Source organism: Antechinus flavipes, chromosome 2 (genome assembly GCF_016432865.1).
Source record: "Antechinus flavipes isolate AdamAnt ecotype Samford, QLD, Australia chromosome 2, AdamAnt_v2, whole genome shotgun sequence".
Taxonomy (NCBI): Eukaryota; Metazoa; Chordata; class Mammalia; order Dasyuromorphia; family Dasyuridae; genus Antechinus; species Antechinus flavipes.
In genome coordinates this window covers 654,113,681-654,135,466 of record NC_067399.1, presented here as the reverse complement: position 1 = coordinate 654,135,466, position 21,786 = coordinate 654,113,681, and the positions used below count along the sequence as shown (strand labels likewise).

Below are 21,786 nucleotides of genomic sequence, written 5' to 3'. Positions count from 1 at the left end.
AATATATTTGTGCAGCCCATTTCCAACCAATGGGGCCCTCTTTTGTTTTTAGGGTTGTTTTTCCTCTTCCCTGTTAGAAAAATGACTGCTATGAATATTTGGGTAGATATGGGACTTTTGTTTCAATATTGGATTTCCTTGGGATATAAGCCCATACTGGGATTTCTGCTTCAAAGGGAATAAATCGTTCCTTTTCTTGAATAACAAAAAATTATTTTCCAAATCAGTTTCAATTCATAGCTTTACTAAGAATAATACTTTTTAGTTAGCTTTCTATCTTTTCATAGCCCCTCCAGCAGTCCTAGTTTTTACAATACCTCTCCTATGGTACACTTCCCTATTATCTTTAGTAAACATGGCATGACTGAAAAAAATATATGAAATATACCAAAATCTTAGGCAGTTACCTTGACATCTTATTTGCCTTAAAATAGGGACCAAGTAGTCCCATATATTCATGATGCTACTATGAAAGCCCCCTGAGGGGCTAAGAGATCACGGGTTTCCCCATATCCCTAATCAGCCTGCTCTACTTTCTTGTCCAATCTAATACAATAAATATTTTTTCAAGATTCATTATGTGTAGGCACTGGCAATATAGAGCCAGATTTCTCAATAGATATTGACATTAAGGAGTTATATATTCTAGAAATTCCATAAATCTATAAAATTTTAATTGTTTTTTAGTTGTTTAAATTGTGTCCAACTCTTTGTGATCCCATTTGAGGTTTTCTTGGCAAAGATACTGGAGTGGTTGGCCATTTCCTTTCCATTTCATTTTACAGATGAGGAAACTGAGGCAAATTGCATTTATGTGACTTGCCCAGGGTCACATAGCTAGTGAGTGTCTGAGATTAGATTTGAGCTCAGAAAGATGAATCATTCTAACTCCTAGGCCCAATATACCAATATACATATCTACGTTGCATATACATTGCAATATACATGATCATTTCAGAAATTAGGTGAATATATTTATATCTAGGGAACTGGGAAAAACTTTGCTTTTAATGGATGGCACATGAAATGAGGTTAGAAAGAAGGTAGGGATTCTCAGAGGTGAGAGGCGTATTATAGCGCAGGGGACAACGGGTATAGAGGAATGGAGGCAGGAGATGGGGCACTGAGCTTGGAGAACTACAGAGGAGACTGATCTGGCTGACACATAAACCATGTGGATGGGAACAATGTTCAGTAAGCCTGGCAATGAAGCCTGAAGCCAGATTGCAAATGGCTGTAAATGTCAGGCATATTGTTCATTTTTAGCGAAGTTAAGTAACTTGCTTGCGGTCACATGGGCAGGAAGGGGCAGAGGGAGGATTTGAACCCAGTTCCTTTGCCCCCAGAATCATGTTGTTTCCACTGCTTGCCATGCTGAATGGCTTCCACCCTGGATGCAGGCAGGTAAGGCTGAATTTTCGTGGTGTAATTCTGGGCTTCTGCAGCTGAGCTGAGCTGGGCTGAGCTGGGACAATGGTTTCTCCTCTTCCCTTTGTCTCTGGGGAGGCTCTTGGGATGACGGGGTTTGTGGTTTGCAAACATCCACCTGCCCTTATTGCTCCTCTTCTGCACCTGTCTCCCTGCTGTGCTGGGCCCCTGAGACACACACACATAGTGTCCCTGCTGGGCTGGGCTCTCTCCAGCTCTGGAGACTCTCTCTTTCTCATACACAGAGTTTCCTCCCTGCTGTGCCCTCCCTTTCCCTACCCCTCATTCACACACACACACAGAGCCGCCTACTGTGTCTTCCCATTCCCCTTAAAGCATACAATCGCTTTGCTAGGGCTGGCTCCCCACTCTGTCAGCAGTTTGCAAACACACACACACACACACACACACACACACACACACACACACACACACTTCCAACTGAGTCTTTTCTCCCCAAAGAAGAACAGATAACCTTACTGTGTCCATCCCTTTTAGACTCACAGAAGTTTACAATCTCCCTGCTGGAACCTCTCCTCTCTCTCTCTCTCTCTTTCACACACACACACACACACACACGATTTCTGTTATGCTCCTTTATCCCACACTACTCTCCTCTACACTTAAGCTCTACATTTACCTCCACACATCAATCTTCAGTTAATATACATAACTCAGTGTCCTCCCTCTTATAGCCCCATGGCCTCTCAGTGCCTTCTCCCAGAGGCACATACAAGTACTCCCCACAGTTTTATCTCTTCCATCCTTCCATCTCTTTATATATGCACGTATACCCATGTGCTGAAATTCCTCTCAGTCTGAAGTTAAAAGATTTTTGTCTATTTTCCTCTATCTTTATCTCTTCCTCTTTTATCTCTTTCTCCTTCTCTTTTCATCTGTCTCTGTCTTTATGTCACTATATCTTTCTCCATCCCTTTCTTCCCAGCTCTTCCTTCTTTCCTCTGTCTCTCTTCCTCTGACTTTCTCTTTCTCTGTTCTCTCTTGTTATCTGTCTCTGTCTTTATGTCTATTGCTCTGTCCTTTTCTCCCTTTTTTCCCTCTCTTTATCTGTCTTATCTTCCTCTCTCTTCATCTTTCTTTTTCTTTGTTTCTTCCCGTGTCTTTTCCTCTGTCTTTATCTCTATGTATATCTTTTTTTTCAATTGTCTCTTTCTCTCTTCCTCTGTTTCTATCTCTGTCTCTTTCCCTCTTGCTCCATTTCTCTCTTTTTCTTTTTTTCTTTCTCTCTTATTCTGTCTCTCTTTTTCTTGGTCTTTTCTCTCCATCCCCATCTCTAACACTCCCTCTTCACTCAGCTGCTCCTCAGATGGTAGAGTCACTTTCTGCCCACTGCTGGATACTCACTTGTTTATTAAAAGAAAGATAGTGTCTGGCACAAGGGAGGCATGACAGTGGATAGCTGTCCACTGTACTGGGTACAGCACATCTGAAACATTGTATTCAGTCAGCATTGCATTTTAGGAGGAACACTGATAAGCTGGAACATGGATAAAGGAAGAGACCAAAATGAAGGACCTTGGGATGATGACACGAGAGAATAGAATGAAGGAATTGGAGATTTGGGGATGTTTATCTTGAAAAGTTTAAGGTACTGGAGGAACATGATCATCACCTTTAAATATTTGAATGACTGACCTATGAAAGAGAAATTAATCCCAGAGGATTAAGGCAAGGGGGAGAGAGTTACTGAGAAGTAGATTTCAGTTTGATTCATGGGAGAATTTGCTCACATTTAGGCCAATATGGGATGTAAATGGAATGACTCAAGAGCTAGTGAGTTTTTAAAAAAGGTAGTGGGTTCCTCATCTCTGGAGGTTTTCAAATAGAGGACGAATGACCACTTGTTAGGGATATTGTACAGCAAGTATTCTTAATCTAGGGTTCACAAACGTACTCTCTTGGATAGGTGATGACTGGGTTGTAACTCCAAGTATTTTATTTTATACATTTACAAGCTTTATTCTGAAAATGGGTCTGTCCATGGGCTTCATTAGACTGCCCTTGAGGCAGAACATCAAAAAGATAAAGAGCTCGCAAGTAGAAAGAATTCCTCTTCAGGTTGTGTCAGGTGAGATAATTTCTCAGAGATTCTGTGATTCTCTCAAAAATCCATATCCACCAGCTTTGAGCATGAAGTCATTTGCTAAGAGCTTTGGGAGATATGAAGGTGATCTGGTTCTTGACCTCATGGAGCTCAGAGTTTTACAGGGCAGAGGAAGTATAGAGGCTAAATACTAAATACTAATGATAAAGTGTGGTCAGTACTAAACCAAGAGCTCTGGATTCACAGAAAAGCAGAATGATTTGGAGTAGAACAATTCTTATGGTAACATTTTGGGACTGTGAGTCTTCCCATCTCCTGAGGTTCAGAAGACTGAGATCTTGTGTCACACTACAGTGAGGGATGTGGGGAGTCAGGCTGATATCTATATCAGCCTATAGTGGGGCAAGCAGGAAACTGGGATTTGGGGACTTGGCAACGAGGTCCCATTTTTCCAGAAACACATTGTGGGGTCTTGGGGAAATCTTACTTTTCTAACTCTTAGATTCATCTCTGTAAAGTGGGGGAGGGAAAAGGAGAGAAACTCATTGATCTCTAACCTCCCTTCCAGTTTGGATGATTGCTGTTTGATATATTCTAAATTACCTTCAAGCATGTTATGTCCTGCAATGTAACTGCCTCTATAAAATTAGGTGTTTGAGTTTAATGATCTCTAAGCTCCCTATAAGCACTGACATTCTATGTTCTAAGGGCCCTTCTGGTTCTGACATCCTAAGTTTTAAGGCTCTTCCACGTTCTCAAATTCTCCCTTCTAGAAGACATTTTGTGTTCTATGTACTAAGGTCCCTTTCTCCAGGCTCCGATTGTGTTCTAAGACCTCAGCTAGTTGTGACATTCTACGTTCAAATGTCTCTCCCAGTTCTAATAATCCATGTTCTAAGGAACCTTCCAGCTCTGACAATCTGTGAGTCTAAAAATGTGAGGGGGCAGAAGGAAAAACTCGGAAGAGACAAACAATGGGGATTGCTCTCTGGGCGGCTGAGTGGAGGAGGAGGAGGAGGAAGTGGGCAAAGGGTGACTGGCTGGCAACAAAATGAATACAAATCACCTCATTCCCTCTGGAGAGGGAATGGAGTGGGACTGGGCACAGCTGATCAGAGCTCTTCATTTCTCCTCAGCTTGACAGTTGTAGGCAAGCCTGGTTTGTAGACCTAGGGGCTGAAAGGAAGAATGGAAAAAGTGGAGGGTCAGACCTTGATTCCCATTTTTCCTGTGCTAGGAAATGGAAGCAGATAATAGAGAAGTGTGGCTCTTTCTCCAAGGTTGTCTTCAATTCTGGGCCTTTTCCTTTGCCCTCCAGGTAGTGCTCTCTAGCTGATCTTTCTCATCCTCCCTCATAAATAGGCATCTATAATAAGTGCACCATGGTTCATTCATTGAATACTTCTGAGGTTTTATAAACTCCTTTGAACTCTGTTTTCAGGGACTGAGAGCAGCTTAAAATGTAGTCCTATCAGGAAACTTTGTATTTTAACCAAGGTCTTTGAACTGGGAAGTATAGTAGAAAGAGAGTCACGATCAGCATCTGGAAGATCAAGGCTTATGTCTTTAATAGTATGAGCTATGTGACCCTGGGCAGGGAAGTCATTTAGACCTTTGGTGCTCCCCAAGCAATTTTCTAAATTTGTTGTTTGTCCTTCCTTCTCAGAGAGGACCAATGATGTTTTGACTTGCTTATAAATTGGATTTGTGAGGTAGAGCTGTAGAAAGTCACCAGCCTCGCTTTCTCCTCCACAGTCATAGAAATCCAGTGGCAAGACAAAAATCACAAACACTGGTAAACCACCCAGAGTTTCCTCCCTGGGAACTCCCTATACCAATGGAATCACAAGTTTAAAAAATTAGTTGTGAAACAGTTCTTATGGGGAAAAATCGAACTGTGGGTCTTAGTGGACTGCAAGACTGATGTAGATCTTCAGTGTGAAGAGGCAGGCAAAAAAGTCGATGGGATTTTAGATTTCTTTAACAGAAGCAGAGGTGACAGTTATACTGGTAAGACCCACTTGGGACATTTTGTTCAGTTCTAAAATTTTTGAAGACGCTTCATTCTGTGAAATTGGAGTGCATCCAGTTAGCAGGATAATGAGGGGCCTGAATAAAAAAAAGTATCCAATAATGGAAAAGGTGAGGAGAGCTTAGAGAAGAGATGTGTTTGATATTTTCAAGGCAGAAAACTCAAGGATGTGTGACCTACTTTGGGAGCTGGAACTTTCCTAATAATGTTGGAGACATTGAACATCGTGGCCACATCATCTAGGAATTTGTGATAGACATTTGTTGAGTATCTTTTGAATGCCAGTAACCGCTCCAGGAACTGATAATACAAAGACAAAACCAAAATGCATGCATGAGGAGATATAAATATATGTATATAAAGAACACAAAGAATGGAGTTTGTATCTGGGATAGACAAGGAGGAAGCACAGGGCGGGCAGAATAGACCTCAGCTGGCACACTAAACTTGCCAGAGTAGTCATGTGACTGATGGGGATCCATTAGGGGATGTGACTTATCTGGTCTTTTTGAAATCATGATGAAGACAGCAGCTCATTTCATATACAGTTGAGGAGCAGGACTGGGATGTGGATAGTTGGCCCTAATGGAGAATTTGAATTTGGCATCTTTGGGTTTAGGCCTGGGCCAGCCCAGTGTTGTGCTTTGAGGTGGGGGCAAAGAGTAGCTCAGATGTGCCTTCTTTGCCCATAAGATGGGAAAGGGAGAACCCTAGGCTACATCCTCCCCAGGCTGCCCAGAAGACGCTCTCCAGCTTTGGGGTGCTGAAGGTGCTATAAGAGTGAAGGATTTGAATCCAGACTCTTACTACTTACTGTGTAAAACAGACCAAACCAAATTGAGCTGATTTCATCAGCTAAGAGAGCTCACCATGAGGAACTTCCTCCATCAATGCAGAATCCCCCTTTACTATAAAGATCCATTCAGTTTCCCCTCTGCAGCCCACTTTCCTTCTCAGTAAAATGAGGGGATTGGGCTGAATCAGACACTCTTTTCTCTTTTCTAATATTATGATCCTCTGATGCTGTGGACTGGAACAAGCTTGCCCTCTGGGAAGGCTGAAGGTCAAAGGCTTCATAGGACCTGGTCCTGAAAGACATATGCTTTGTGGAGTTTTATAGGATTTCCAGGGGACTAAGCCATGGCATGTGGGTGAGGGGCATGGTAGACTGGCTGCTGTTTGAGCCCCTCCTCCATCCATCTGTCTCCATTCCTGTCCTGCTTCCTCCCATCTCTGATCCTTCTCTCTTAGCACTTCTTTCCTCTCTCTTACATCTGCCATCTCTCTCTTTTTTCCTCTTCTCTGTTCTTCTCTGTCTCATCTCCTCCCTCCCTTTTCTTTTTTCCCATTCTTGTCTCCTTCCTCTCTTCCTGTGCTTCTGTTTCTGCCTCTTTATGACCTGTTTTTTGGTTGCACACATATGCTCCTTCTCTTGTCTCTCTCTCTCCTCTCTCTCTCTCTCTCTCTCTCTCTCTCTCTCTCTCTCTCTCTCTCTCTCTCTCTCTCTCTCTCTCTCTCTCTCTCTCTCTCTCTCTCTCTCTCTCTCTCTCTCCCCCTTGCTTTGCTTTCCTTTGTTCTTCTCTCATTTTCTCCTCTGCTCTTCCCTATTCTCTTTCCTGTCTCTCTTCCTTTTTGGTCTCTGCCTCTCTCCCCACTGGAGTGTTTTAGTCAGGTAGAGGTAATTAGGAAGGTGAAACAGCAGCTGCCTATTGAGCAGAACGAAGGAGGGGGCTGAGGTAGGAGCGATGGAAGGAGGATGGGCTGCCTGCTAATTGCTCCTGAGCTATACCTTTGGGCATTAAGTTCCCAGGGCCATGGATAGAAGAAACACAGGCAGTAGGGAACAGCAGGCGCCACCAAACAACCAGGGGAGCCTGTGCTCAGCCATTAGGTAGCAGCCTTTGGAAAAGCCTCCAGGGGAGGTTGCCAAATGCAAAGCCCTGCCTCCTCCAAGCAGGCTTCCGTGACTATTCTAGCCTGTAATGACCTTCTCTCTTTAGCAACCCCTCATTTATTGTGTCTTACAGCATTTTCCAAACTATATAAAAGGGATGCGAAGAGGGATTATATCTGATTAATTTTGATTAACGTTTATTAATTGTCTACTATATGTGCAAAGCCCTTTTGGAGGGCCTCAGGGTACAAACATGAAAAAAATGACACATTTCCTGCCCTTGGGGAGCCTTGAGTTTGCTAAATGGAATAAAGCATGTACACAAATGATAATAGAAAGAAGATTGTGGTAAGGTAAAAGAGCAAGGGGAAGGAGACACAGAGAGAGACAGAGAGACAGAGATTGAGAGACAGACAGAGACAGAGAGACACAGAGGCAGAAATAGAGACACAGAAAGACACACACACACATATATATATATATATATATATATATATATATATATATAGAGAGAGAGAGAGAGAGAGAGGAGAGAGAGAGAGAGAAGAGAGAGAGAGAGAAAGAGAGAAAGAGAGAGAGAGAGGAGAGAGAGAGAGAGAGAGAGAGAGAGACAGACAGTGACAGAGAGAGGGGAGTTTCAGCCCAGGGAGGGGAGTGGGAATCATGGGAAAAGCTTCATGAGTGAAGCACCTGAGCTGAACATAAACTAAAAAGGATGTCCAGAGGCTAGAATGAGGAAAGAGTGCATCCCAGGCATGAGAGATGACATACATAAACATTAACTCAAAAAGACTGAAGAAGGTAGTCTGAAATAGGAGGAGAAGCTGAGTTAGCATAGGGGAGAAGCTGAGTGTTCCAGTTTGGGTGGAAACTAGAGTATGTGTCCAGTCTACTCAGAATCCACCATTCCCTAAGCCCATACTTTGACTTCATCAGCCTTTGTGAATTTACATTTGCTTTCATAAAACAAAAGGAGGAAGGAGCTGGATTATAAAGGGCCTTGAATTCTATGGCCATTTCAATTTCTGAGTCAATCAGCATTACTAATAAATGCTTATGATGTGGGAGTACCTTATTCTAGGTGCTGGGAATAATACATAGACAGTCCCTGCCCTCAAAGAACTTACCTCCTCTTGGAAATGGAATGGTTATGAATAAATATATACCAAGTATATAGGAAAGAAAAACAAGAAGGAAGGACATAAGCAGTCAGGGAGATCAGGAAAGGTTTCATGTGGGCAATGGTGCTTGAGATAGCTCTTGAAGAAAACTAGCATTTATTCTGTGGATATTGGGGAGTCATTGATGGATTTTGAATAGAGGAATGATGTAGTTGGAATGAAGCTTTAAAAGGATTATTTTGGCAGTTGTACGAGGGATAGATTGGAGAGAAGAGGGATTAGCAACGAGAGACCTATTTGTTTGGAGGCTATTACAATAGTAATAATAATAAGTGGTACAGTGCACAGAACACCAGACCTAGAGCCCAGATGACTGAATTCAAATCTGGTCTCAGATACTTACTAGGCTCTGGGGCCCTATGCAAATTACATCACCCTGTTTGCCTCAATGATTTCCACTGTAAAATGAGGTGGAGAAGGAAATGGCAAACCACTCCAATATATTTGCCAAGAAAATCTCAAATTGGGTCACCAAGAGGTGGACGTAACTGAAAAGACTGAACAACATCACTACAATGGTGTTGGCAAGATGTGATGAGAGATTGGGGATCCTTCATGTTTCTCTGGGTTTAAATCTTTGATCTAGTCTGATCCTCTCAGAGGAAGCCAGTGTGGGCAACTGAGTTGCCCAGGATCACATAGATAGGAATGATGAAATTCAGATTTACATCCTCTGACTCAGAACCCAAGGCTTCATTATGTACACATGCAGAAAGAGTGAAGAGGAAAGGTTTGAAGGTGGCAAAGTTCTTGAGAAAATCAGGAGGGGGTATCCTGTGTTTCATGAGAAACTGTCACAGCTAGGGATATTTTCCTTTTCAAAAATAATAAACAAAATTATTGGTGCTTAAAAATACTGATTATATGCAGCAGGTTTTTTGGCATGAAATCAGGCTGAATTTTCCTCTGTTTTGTCCAATATTTCCCTAACTTTCTCTTTGTCTGGAGAGTATGCCATATGCCCAGGCTGTCCAGGCCAGCAATTCTGGACTCTGTCAATATGTCTCAAGCCTCAGAGTACTTTCTGGCCAGAGAATTTAACAAAATACTTTACGGTTGATTGCACTCAGTCTAGGATCTGAACTAGTATCAATTTCTATTATCCTCCCATTGTGCTGAGTAGTTCAGTTAAGTCATGACAACCTGAATTCAAATCCTGCCTTGAAAATGTATTAGTTAAGTAACCCTACCATCTTTCTCAGGCTTGATTTCCATATCTAAAAAATGGAAGTAATTAAAAAGCACCTAACTCCCAGTGTGGTTGTGAAGATTAAATGAAATAACATTTGCGTATCTTAAAGCACCAAATATATATTAGAGGTGTATTATTACTGTCCCATGTGGGAGGCAGCAGGGGATAGTGGAAAGCAGATTGGATTTGAATTCAAATCCCAGGTCTACCTGTGTATCCTGTGTCAAAGTCACCTGAGTTTTCTCATCCTTAGTGATCTCATCTGTAAAATAGGTGGATGGCACTAGATGATTGTCATGGCCCCTCAGCTTTGAATCTGTGACCACACCAATGGTCTCTAGCTTGGTTCCTCGGCCACACCGAGAGCTGATGATGGCAGGGACTGTATTTTTTCTGGAGCATGATAACAACTCATATTTCTATTGCTCTATGGAGTGTGCGAAATATCTTCCTAGAAACAATTCCTTTTAGACATATCGAAGAACTATCACAGATCCCTATTTTACAGATGAGGAAACTGAGGCTCAGAGGGGATTTGGCTTGTCTGTGAAAATAAGAGTTGACATTGATATATCTCAGGACACCAGGCAACTTTTTAGAATTGTAAGTTTTGGTTGAAAGAGTTTCCTGCTGGTCTAAAAAAATAATGCTTTGAAATTTATAAAACAATTTGCATAAATTACACCATTTGAGCCTCATAAAACTCACGAGAATAGGTTTTATGGTATTGTGAGCCAATTTGACAGGTATAATCATCCCTATTTTACAGATGAACAAACTGAGGTTCAGAACTGGAGTGATCTGCCAAGAGACACAGATCTAATAAGTTCCACAAAGAGAACTGGAAGTTAGGTTTTCCTGACTGTGGGTCTATCACTCTACCTCCCTCCTAAATGTCCATTTAATGTTCTTTGATTTAACTCTCCTAGGGGACTGTCGTTTCTGTCCTATCTCAAGGAGACAGATGGGTACCTAGAAGAATAACTCACAGACCACAAGTGAATTCTTATCTTCTTTTATTCCCTTTTGCTAGCCCCTCCCCTTTAGACTCCTTTAAACTGGAATCCGTACATCCTTCAAAGCTGGATAGCTAGTCTTTCCCCACTCAGACTCTCCATAAACTGGGATCTGTATATGCTTCTAGGCTGGTTAACTAGTCCTCCCCTTTAGACTCCTCTAAACTAGGATCTGTACATCCTTCTGGGCTGGTTAGCTAGCCTTTCCCCTTTCAGATTCTCTACAAAACTGGGATCTGTACATCCTTCTGGGCTGGTTAATTAGCCCTCATCCTTAGACTCCTCTTAACTGGGATCTGTACATCTTTCTAGGCTGGTTAGCTAGCTTTTCCCCTCTCAGATTCTCTACAAAACTGGGATCTGTACATCCTTCCGGGCTGGTTAATTAGCCCTCATCCTTAGACTCCTCTTAACTGGGATCTGTACATCTTTCTAGGCTGGTTAGCTAGCTTTTCCCCTCTCAGATTCTCTACAAAACTGGGATCTGTACATCCTTCTGGGCTGGTTAATTAGTCCTCATCCTTAGACTCCTCTTAACTGGGATCTGTACATCCTTCTGGGCTGGTTAGCTAGCCTTTCCCCTTTCAGATTCTCTACAAAACTGGGATCTGTACATCCTTCTGGGCTGGTTAATTAGCCCTCATCCTTAGACTCCTCTTAACTGGGATCTGTACATCTTTCTAGGCTGGTTAGCTAGCTTTTCCCCTCTCAGATTCTCTACAAAACTGGGATCTGTACATCCTTCTGGGCTGGTTAATTAGCCCTCATCCTTAGACTCCTCTTAACTGGGATCTGTACATCTTTCTAGGCTGGTTAGCTAGCTTTTCCCCTCTCAGATTCTCTACAAAACTGGGATCTGTACATCCTTCTGGGCTGGTTAGCTAGCCTTTCCCCTCTCAGATTCTCTATAAACTAGGGCTTGTACATCCTTCTAGGTTGGTTAACTAGCCCTCCCATTTAGATTCCTCTAAACTAGGATCTGTAAATCCTTCTAGGCTGTTTAGCTCATGGAAATTGTGGGGGGCTTGTGAAGAAATGGCCCTTCCCTTTACTGCCTGTGGGGTGCAGATTTGCTAATGTGGAGGCCCACAGACCTAACAAGGTCTAGTTCATTAAACCGCAAGTAGCTGGGATTTGGTAGAGTCCAGACCCAGGGGATTTCGCAGGAAGGTACTTTGGTGGATGCAAAGCACATTGGAATTACAGTCAGAAGACTTGGGTAAATGCTCGCACAGTGAGGGCTTCGTGAAAATTTGTTGAACTGAATATTTTCTCCATCAACCAATCACAAGAATCAAAATACGGGCTGACAAATTGTATGGCATTGTAAGGTTTACAGAGCGCTCAGACAACCGTGCCATTTGGCCTACTGGGCGTACAAAGGCAAAAAAGGAAAAAGAAACAATATCTGCCCCCAGTGAGCTTGCGTTCTATTTGGGGGAAACAATAATATACATATAAATATATACCGAATAAATACAAGGCAATTATAGGAATAGGTACTGGCAAATGGGGAAATTGGGAATTTCTTTTTATAAAAGGCAGAGCTTGAAAGGAGGCTAGGGATTCTCTGAGATGGGAGAGGAGCGCACACACCACCAATGTGAAACAGTCAAGGAAAACACAAGAGAGGAGGGAGGGAATGCTGAGTACGAACAATAGTGAAAATACTGTGGTGTGGAGTATACAAAACTGTGATAACGATGAGGATGAAGATGATGAAGAAAATGATGATGATAGCATTCATAGAAAGCTTTAAGGTTTGCAAAATACATGTTTCCTCATGGATCCTTATGACAACCCTATGAGGTAGATGCTAATTATACCCTTTTTACAAATGAGGAAACTGAGATTGAAAGAAGGTTAAGTGACTTAGGTGTCCAGGGTTACATGATCAGTAAAATGTCTGAGGCAGGATTTGTCTTAGATCTTGAAATATGGGAGTCAAGGGGCAGTGGAAAGAGCACCAGCCCTGAAATCAGGAGTTCAAATCTGGCCTCAGACACTTACTACTTCCCAGCTGTGTGACCCTGGGCAAGTCACTTAACCTCAATTGCCTCAGCAAAAAAAAAAAAAAAAAAAAAAAAAAAAAAAAAAAAAGGAAAAAAAGAAAGAAATATAGGAGTCAGGTTGTAAAGAGCTTTAAATACCAAAGAGAGTTTTTGTATTTGATCTTACAGGTAATAGGGAACCACAGGAGTTTAATGAGCTAGGGAGCAGCAGCCTTTGAAATAAAACTTTGGTAGCTGTGTGGAAGATGGATTGACAATGAATTGAGCCGAGGGAAGAAGTTAACAGAAAGGAATAATCCTCTGAGTGTTGACAAGGGTAAGGGAGCCAGAATGGAAAACAAGATAGAGAAGGAACCCTCTTTTGGGGAGTGTAGCCTTTACATGTGGCTGGACGTTGTCCTCAAGGAACTTCCAAGTTATCACAGAGACGAGTCAACTAGACCACAGGGATTTCAAGAGAGGCCATGGAATGTATCCAGTGTTGAAGCACCACATACTCCATAATAAGCATACTTTCTGGGCAACTCGATGGCACAGTGGATAGAATGCTGGCCTTGAAGTCAGAAGGACCTGAGTTTAAATCCAGTCTTACACACAACATTTACTAACTGTGTGACCTAAGCAAGCCACTTAACCCCAATTGCCTCCCCCTTTTCTGAACAATTGAATATTTTCTTCCTGTAAAGGTGGTAGGGCAAGTGCTATTATCCCCATTTTACAGATAATGAGACTGAGTCTGAGAGAAGGGAAGGGATTTGTCCAAGTTTACATAACTAACAAGTTATATTCGAATCCAAATTTTTGATTCAAGTATAGTCTAGCTCTCTCCAACTCTGTCAAGATGTGGTCACTTCTCGGAGGAAGAAGGTATCAAATAGGGTCCATCTCATCCTTGGAATGCTGGGAATTGTAGGAAGTATAGGCCCTTCCTGAATCTTGAGGCTGCTCCTAATTCTGGGAAAGAGAGTCTTTTCTAGCATGAGACTTGGGCCAGTGAGCTCAGTGATTAGAGCATGATGCTAATGAGACTGTGGCTGTAAATTCCATATGTTCCTCAGCTTAGCAGAGGGCAAACTCTTCTGTCTCCATCCCCAGCTTAGTCCTAACCAATAAGGCAGCTAGCTTAAAGAGTCCTGAATTAGGGATGGGGACCTGAGTTTTAGTTCAAAAATGTGTGGTGTGCTCCTTTCTTAGGCCTTCTCTGTCAAGTGTAGCAGACAGACCAGATGGTCTCTAAGGCCTTCTCACTCTGACAGTCTCTGAGCATGCTCATACACTCACCCAAACCAACCAGTGTATTTATTAAGTATCTACGATGAGCTCTTAGAGTCCTTAAGTCCCACCTACCTTTTGTAGGAGACTTCCCAGCACCCCCAGATGCTATTGTTTCCCCCTTCCAGATGCCCTTCATGTATACCATCCATCATCCGTGTGTGTGACGGTCCATCTTCTCTCTAGCCATTACCAATATATCATCTACTATTTTTCTATCATCTATGTATGCAAACATATATCTATGCACACATATGTATGTATGTAACATATATATGTATGTATGAAAGTACCCATAGATAGTTGCATTAAAATCATTAAAAGCAGCTGGGTAGTATAGTGGATAGAGTGCTGGGTCCGAAGTCAGGAAGAGCAAGATTCAAATCCAGCCTTGGATAGTGGCCGGCTGTGTAGCCGGGTAACCTTGGCTAGTTTCCTCAGCTGTAAAATAGGAATAATAATAGCACCTACCTCATCAGGTCAGATGTAAAGTGCAAAGCACAAATAATTGGTATACACGGTAATCCCTTAATAAATGTGTGCTCCTTCCCCACCTCTCCTCCCCTGTTAGAAGCAGCTGGTGTTAGAAGTCAGGAAGTTCTTGTTCAGTCATTTTTCAGTCACATCTGACTCTTGGTGACCCCATTTGGAGTTTCCTTGGCAGAGACACTGGAGTGGTTTGGCATTTCTTTCTCCGGGTCATTTTACAGATGAGGAAACTGAGGCAAACAGGGTCACACAGCTAGAAAGTGTCTGAGCCCATAGTTGAACACAGGAAGCTGAGTCTTCCTGACTCCAGAGCCATTGCTATGTCCACTCCCTCGCTGAATCTGGGCGATCTGAGTTCAAACTCCACCTCATAAACACATAGTGTGACCCTGGGCAAGTAATTTAATCTCTGTTTGCCTCAGTTTCCTCAACTGTAAAATGGGGATCATAATAGCACCAAAGTTTGTTGTGAAGGTCAAAGGAGATATCTGTAAAGAGCACTTAGCATAGGGCTGGCACACAGTAAGTCCTTCATAAATGTTTGTTGACCTACTGATCGCCACAGGGAAAGGAACACCTCCTCCTCATCCCCACTTGGTGCTCATAGGTTCTGTCATGCACATGGATTCTCTGGGACCCAGGGAGATTTCAGAGGATCACAGACTCATGGAGCCAGGTCTGGAAGGGGTCATTCCATCTAACCCTGTCATGGAAGCCTTGACTTGGCTGGGGTCATGTGGCCTGATAGGCAGGATACGAATCCAGAGCCTCTTCCCACTAAACCACTGCCAAGCGTTTTGCTGAAATCCTCCATTTGTGAAAGGGGCTGGGACGGCAAGAGTAATGGGCTTCCCTATGGGGCACAGCAGAAGTTCTCAGCCTTTGATGTGCATCACGGCCCCCTTTGATGACAGGCTGGTGAAGACTACAGACCCTTCTCTGAATCATGTTTTTAAAACACACAATAAAATTGTAAAGGAGACCAATTATGGTGAAACAGTTAGTGAAATGATTTCCACCACGATCATGAGTTCACGGGCCCCTGCCATCAAGCAAACATATAAACCCACCTACGTGGGCTCCCGAGGCCTGGCCTCCAGAGCCCCCAGGAAGACTCCGTCGAGCCCCGAAGATTCCACAGATCGTACACGGATCTCACGGAACACATGCACGCTCCACTTGTGCAGAACTCGGGAGGATTCCATGAAGATACAAGTTGCGTGTAGACAGGAGGGAAGGCGTGGTGGCCCATCCCACCTCCCTGTTTCTGCCGCAGAGCATCCCCTACTTTGGCCGGCAGCCCCGGAGCTGGCTGGCTTCTCCAGCCGAGATCTCGCTCGCTTTCCTGCTATTGGCACCGAGATCCCCCCACCTTGCCCTGTAGAGCTGCTCACCAGCTCCTGCTGCTTCCTCCTCCTCCCTTTCCCTCCACCCCTTCCCCAAATCATTCTTATGCTCTGTCTGTGGTCCCATTTCCATGGCAACCCATTGTGATGTCAGAGGAGAGCGGGTAGCTTCAGGATACTTTGGGGGTGGGGGGAGAAGGGAGGTAGGGTTGGAGGGAAGCTGTTGAAACCAATTATCTTGTAATAAAAGAGAGCATCTGGCTGCTGGGCTGATCCAGGAGCCCTGGGGACAGGTAGGGACATGTGGCCTCTGAGGATTTTTTTCTAAGGGGGAGAGAAAGAAAAAGGGGGAGTGGCTTTTGTGGAGGAGACACAAGGCTGGTTCAGGGGCAACTTGTCTCTGCAGAGAAAGGCTCGAGGGTTGTGTGCTAGGTCGTACGGAGGGGAGCGTGGGACGGAACACGTCATACTTTCCCAGAGCTAGACCGGCATATGTCAGTCTGAAGAAGGCCAGAAGAGAGAAAGGTGGCCGTGGACCCCAGGGCTTGAACTGGTCCCTGAACGGTGAGACTTCGTGTCTTTGCCTGCAGCTGCCTCCAGTCAGCGAGTCCCTAGTTGGCTCTAGGCCTTTTAGAATGTTCTGCCCCACTTTTCTGCCCCTTTGGGCTCATGCCTTCCATGCTCCCTCTATGGGGGAGAACAAGAACAGTGTCTGGCACACAGTAGGCAATTAATAAATAATTCTTGTTGACTGACCCTAGGGATTGGAGGCAAGCCTGCGGCAGACAGATTCTAGGCTACATGATTTGGGGATGGAGGTGGGAGTGGAAAAGCTGGGGTTGGGGCTAGTCAATGGAAGCTTCCCATCAAGGAAACAGCAAGGCAAAGTGAATAAATGTCTGAATTTGAAATCAGAAGACCCGGATTTGAATCCCAGAGAACTGAGGCAAGTCAATTCTCCACAGAAGTCATTTTTCTCATTTATAAGAAGAGAAAACCTGATGAGGTGATTCTAAGATCCTTTCCAGCATGAAATCCTATGATCCTTGGCAGCTGTCAATACCGGTTTCAATGCTTCCTCTTCAGGACAGCATCTCCCCATCCACGGAGTAGGCAACTGCTCACATGGTGTGATGGGAGGGTACGCTACTGTTCTCCACCCCATCCAAAAATATCTCCCCCACTAACCTGTTGTGGTGCCTGAAATTCCCTCATTGGAAGAATGGAGAATTAGTGTTAGCACAGTGAGGGAAGCGGGGCAGCTGAGCTGTGGGGGTGGAAACGCAGCAGCTTCGTATATTAGCATAAATCTCTCTTGAGCATCTAGGACACCCGCAGCCAATCCACATAAGGAGAGAGAAGAAGCAAGGTTTCCACGCTGGTGTTTCTGGGCCTGGCCCTAATCACACTGCTGGTGCAAAACAGGAGAATCTTCAGAGACCCGCGAACAGGGGGCAACTAAACCCTTGTTATGGCAAAACTCTGTGACTGTGCTTGCTGGGCGTCCCCCGGTGTCCTTCCACGTAGGTCTGGGGGTGTGTTTCTCCTGGGCTATGAATGTTCCCCTGGGATGGAGGGGGCGGGGACTGTGTGTCAGACTGTACTTGTTACCTTCCTTAGGTCTTATGCACAGGGAACACCACAGAGAATTGTCTATGAAGACTGCTATTACAAGGTTAGCTGAGGCGAAGCCCTTAATGACATCTTCTGAGCCCTCCTTTTTTCCCTTAGAGTATTTTCAGGTCAGAGGTCATGGAAACCCAGTAGCAGATAAGCTCTTTGAGGAAAGAGTCCCTAATTTGGGTACCTAGTTTAGAACCTTGCATACAGTAGATGCCTAATAAATGTTTGCTGATCAAAGAAATGAATTTCATAGATAGCAGTTATGTAGTCTGATAACGGGGAAACTGAGGTTGAAGAAGGAAAATGACTTTCCCAACTCCATCATGGCAGAGCCAGGTCTCTGAACAGAGACAAACTCCAGAGCTAAAGTTAAATGACTTTTTTTCCAAAATTTCATCCTTTGAGTTTAGGCTGTTCCCCATGAAAACAGAATCCCCACTTTCACCTGGCTGAAATATCCCATGAAGCCTCTACTAGTCACTCTTATCCAAGAGGTCATTAGCTTCTCTGATGCTCAGACAGGATTGGAAAGTTGTTAAGTCACATTATGATCCAAAGCCACAAAGATCCAAACTTTGAACACTGTCTCAACCACTTACTAGCTATATGACCCTATGCAAGCCACTTCTTCAATTCTTTCTCAGTTTTTTATCTGCAAAATGGGAATAATAATAGTATCGACCTCCCAAGATTCTTATGAGATTCAAATGAAATCTCGAGACACCACCAGAATGCTAGCTATTGCTATAATTACTATTCATTCATCAGCACGCATCAACTAAGCACCTACTTTGTGCCAGACATGGTGCTAGGTAGAAAGACAAAAATAAAATAGCCCCTGCTCTCATGGGGCTTTCATTCTTGGTACTAGAGTAGCAATAACACAAAGAAACATATTTAGTCCTGACTTGCTGTGCTGTCCTGGGTTGTAGGGAAAGAGATTAAAACACAGTCTCTGCTCTCAAGGAGACATGTCTTTTGAGGGATTGAGATAAATATGTGTGTATACATATACATATACATTCACACAAATCTCTGTGCGTGTGTGTGTGTGTGTGTGTGTGTATGGTGGAGGGAAGGGGGAATTTATATAAGATAGAATACAAAAGAAGAGATAAAGAAAAAATGCTCAAGGGACATTTATAAAAGGAAACCTTCCTTCTAGATGGAGAAATCTGAATGTTTCCTGAAGGTGAGAGCATCTGAGCTGGGCTTTGAAAGCAAGGAAGAATTCTAAATGGTAGGGATGCAGAAAGAAGGCCTTCCAGGGATGGGGGAGATGGGAAAGTCTGAGTGAAAGGGTAGAGGCAGGGGAAGCTTTTTATTGAAATAGGAAGAGAGCAAGGAAAGCGGGGTGAAAGAAGGCTGGAAAAAGTGGAGTCATATTGTGGAAGGCTTTGAATGCTAAGTTCAGGAATTTGTATGTTATACTGAAGAGACATTAAGGATACCTGGTGAGGCAATGTCATGGTCAAATCATGAAGTATCCTAAGGGTGATATTCTTAGGACCAACAGCCTCTTTGTAAATTTTAAATTTCTGGAAAAATATTGGTTATTATTAATAATGTGAATGTAAAAAATAAAAATAATTAAAATGATGAAAACATGGAAAATTGAGGATAATGATGAGGATGATGATTATGAGGATGATGATTAATTATTGTCTCCAATGACTGATGGTGAGGTAAATGATAGTACTCCTTCCTGTGGGAGGCTGGTATTGGGTATGGAAATAGGAAGACACAAGAGGATGGATTAGACTCAGTGAATAATCAGGAGGCTTGGGTTTGAATCTTGGCCCTACCATGTGGTGATTGATTCTCCTGGGGTAAACTGCCCTGGTCCTCAGGTTCTTTATCTGTAAAAGAACTATAACAATAAGAGCCATAGCTACCCAACAAAGTCTTTGTGAGGGTTAAATGTGTTACAGAAGTGAACTAAAAATACTCAAACTTTACACATTGATTTTTTTTCCCCTTTCCAGTGACATTCTTGGTCATCTTTTGATATCTTGGTTTAAGGGAAGGCCCGGAGAGCAAGGGGTGTGGGGAGCACCTGTTCTCCAGCATCAGGTCCAGAAGACTTTTGGCAGCTATGGTAGAAAGTCATAGACTCAAAGAATTATGGGATTATAGGCCTGGAGTTGAAGAGAACTTTACAATTAGGCTTTTGGGGTTAAGTAACTTGCCCAGGGTAGGAAGTGTTAAATGTCTGAGGTCAGAGTTGAGCTCAGGTCCTCCTGACTTCAGGGCTAGTGCTCTATCCACTTCACCACTTAACTGCTCCTGAAGGGAACTTTCAGGACTTTTTAGTAAAATCCTCTAATTGTACAGATAAGGAAACTGAGGCCAGGGAGGCTAGTGCCCAAGGCGACCTAGAAAGGCAGTAGGAAGCAGAAGAGAGAAAGATTCGGGGACATTTCTTTACATTCTGAGACTGAAAGTGATTTTGGAAGGACATCCTGACCAAAAAAAAGTCATTTTACGGATGCAGACAAGCCATATAAACTAGCATGTGATGACCAGGGCTTGTGCAAGGGAAGTTCCAGGCAGTGATGGCCTTGTAATGTGTAGTAGAGGGTCCAACTGTGCTCTTTATAATTATGAGCGACCTTGGGCCTCAGTTTCCTTATCTGTAAAACAAGATGACTGTATTTCATTGCCTCAGAGGGGCCTTTCTTTTTTCCTTTCCAGCTTTGAATGCTATGCATTGAATCAACTATATGGATGTCCTGTGTGTGCACTTGGGGCAGGGTGGAGTGGGACTGGGCGACTTACTTGCTGTCTGTGTATTAGGTGCTAATTGGGAGGTGTTTGTCATTCAAAGACTGGGGTCAAGTGATTCTTTCAGGTCAGCAAGACCTCCCAGGGGCAGGTTGACTCTCAATGGCAATCTCCCTTCTGGGTTATGTTGCACTGGGCTAAGGAAGGGGGAGTGACCCTCTGCCTCCACAGGAAGCCTTTTTGATAGCCTTCACCCCTGAGTCCCCTTCTCCACTTTCTCATCACAGCCTCCTGCCCCCACTATCCCTGAGCCCTCAACCACGGGAGGCCCAGGAAGGAAAGTGACCAGGGCATCGACTGGCGTCTGGGTTGAACAAATTAAGAAGGATTCTCTGCCTGCCTTCCAGTTGCCCTCCAGTCAAAGGTAAGTGGTCCGGTTCTTTATGAGAAAACTCATTAATGAGGGATTTAAAGAGAAATAGCTGGTCTCCCCTTCAATGGGGATGGCCCCATATAGAATGGCCATGTCTGCCCCTTCAAAATGAAGCCAAGAGGTGTATTGAGGCATTTTAAGGAAGAAGGTATTGCTATTCAGGCAAGCTGGGGAGGACGAGTGGCTTCCCTAATTTTTCTCTGGTAACATGGGCCTCATTGACTCAGAAAGGGTCCGGAGGGGAGTCTGGGTCAGCAAGAGATGAGCAAGAAAATAGGTCAAAAGGGGACATAGTCAAACAGGACAATTTTTGTCACTTTTGTGTTAAATTTAATATGTGATTAAAAATAAAACAAGTCCATAGTTTCATATAAAAACCTTTTTTTTTTTTTGACATGTTCATGTTTGCTGATGTTTGTTAAACCTTATTTGTAAAAGAAGTTAGAAAGGGCTAAGTATCTAAGAAAGTGGGTTCATGGGTCAAGGTATATTACTGCCACTAGTCAGCTGATCTGAGTGAGGTCATAGTGTCTGTAGAGTGGCTGCTATTTTCTAGGATGTGAGCCAGAGGACCTGGCTTCATTTTCTGACTCTGTCCCTTACTATCTGAGTAACCTTGAACATGGTCATATCTTACTGGGCCTTTTCTATCTGGGTTTCTTTATCTGTAAAAATGAGGGACCCTTGAGTTCCCTTTTAGTTTTCCCAAAGTAAACTGTGTCCCAAAGTAAATGCTCAATTACCTGGTTAGTCTCGGCCTAGGAGAAGAACTTAGTTTTTAAAAGATGGCATCATGACTACTATGGAAATATGTTTAAAAGAATTGTGCATGTATAAGATTGCTTGCTGTCTTGAGGAGGAGAAAGATAAGGGAGGGAAAGAGAAACAATTTAGAACCCCAAATCTTACAAAAATGAATGTTGGAATCTATCTTTACATATAATTGGAAAAATAAAATGCAACAAAAAATAAAGAAAATTAAAAGAAAAAAATGGCATGATATAGGGAAAGGTAATATTCTGGTCTAAACTCATCTAATAATTCTCTGCATTGACCATGGATATGTGACTTCCCCTGAA

General features: G+C 43.3%; 1 protein-coding gene across 2 annotated transcripts in view; it reads left to right on the top strand.

The window, feature by feature from the left end:
* Positions 1-21,786, top strand: part of LINGO1 (leucine rich repeat and Ig domain containing 1) — a 506,273-nt gene that overhangs the window by 49,366 nt on the left and 435,121 nt on the right. For both annotated transcript variants that reach the window (XM_051982523.1, XM_051982521.1), the window contains exon 2: positions 20,562-20,698. The gene's annotated coding sequence lies outside the window, so the exon portion shown is untranslated. The remainder of the gene's footprint in view (positions 1-20,561; positions 20,699-21,786) is intronic.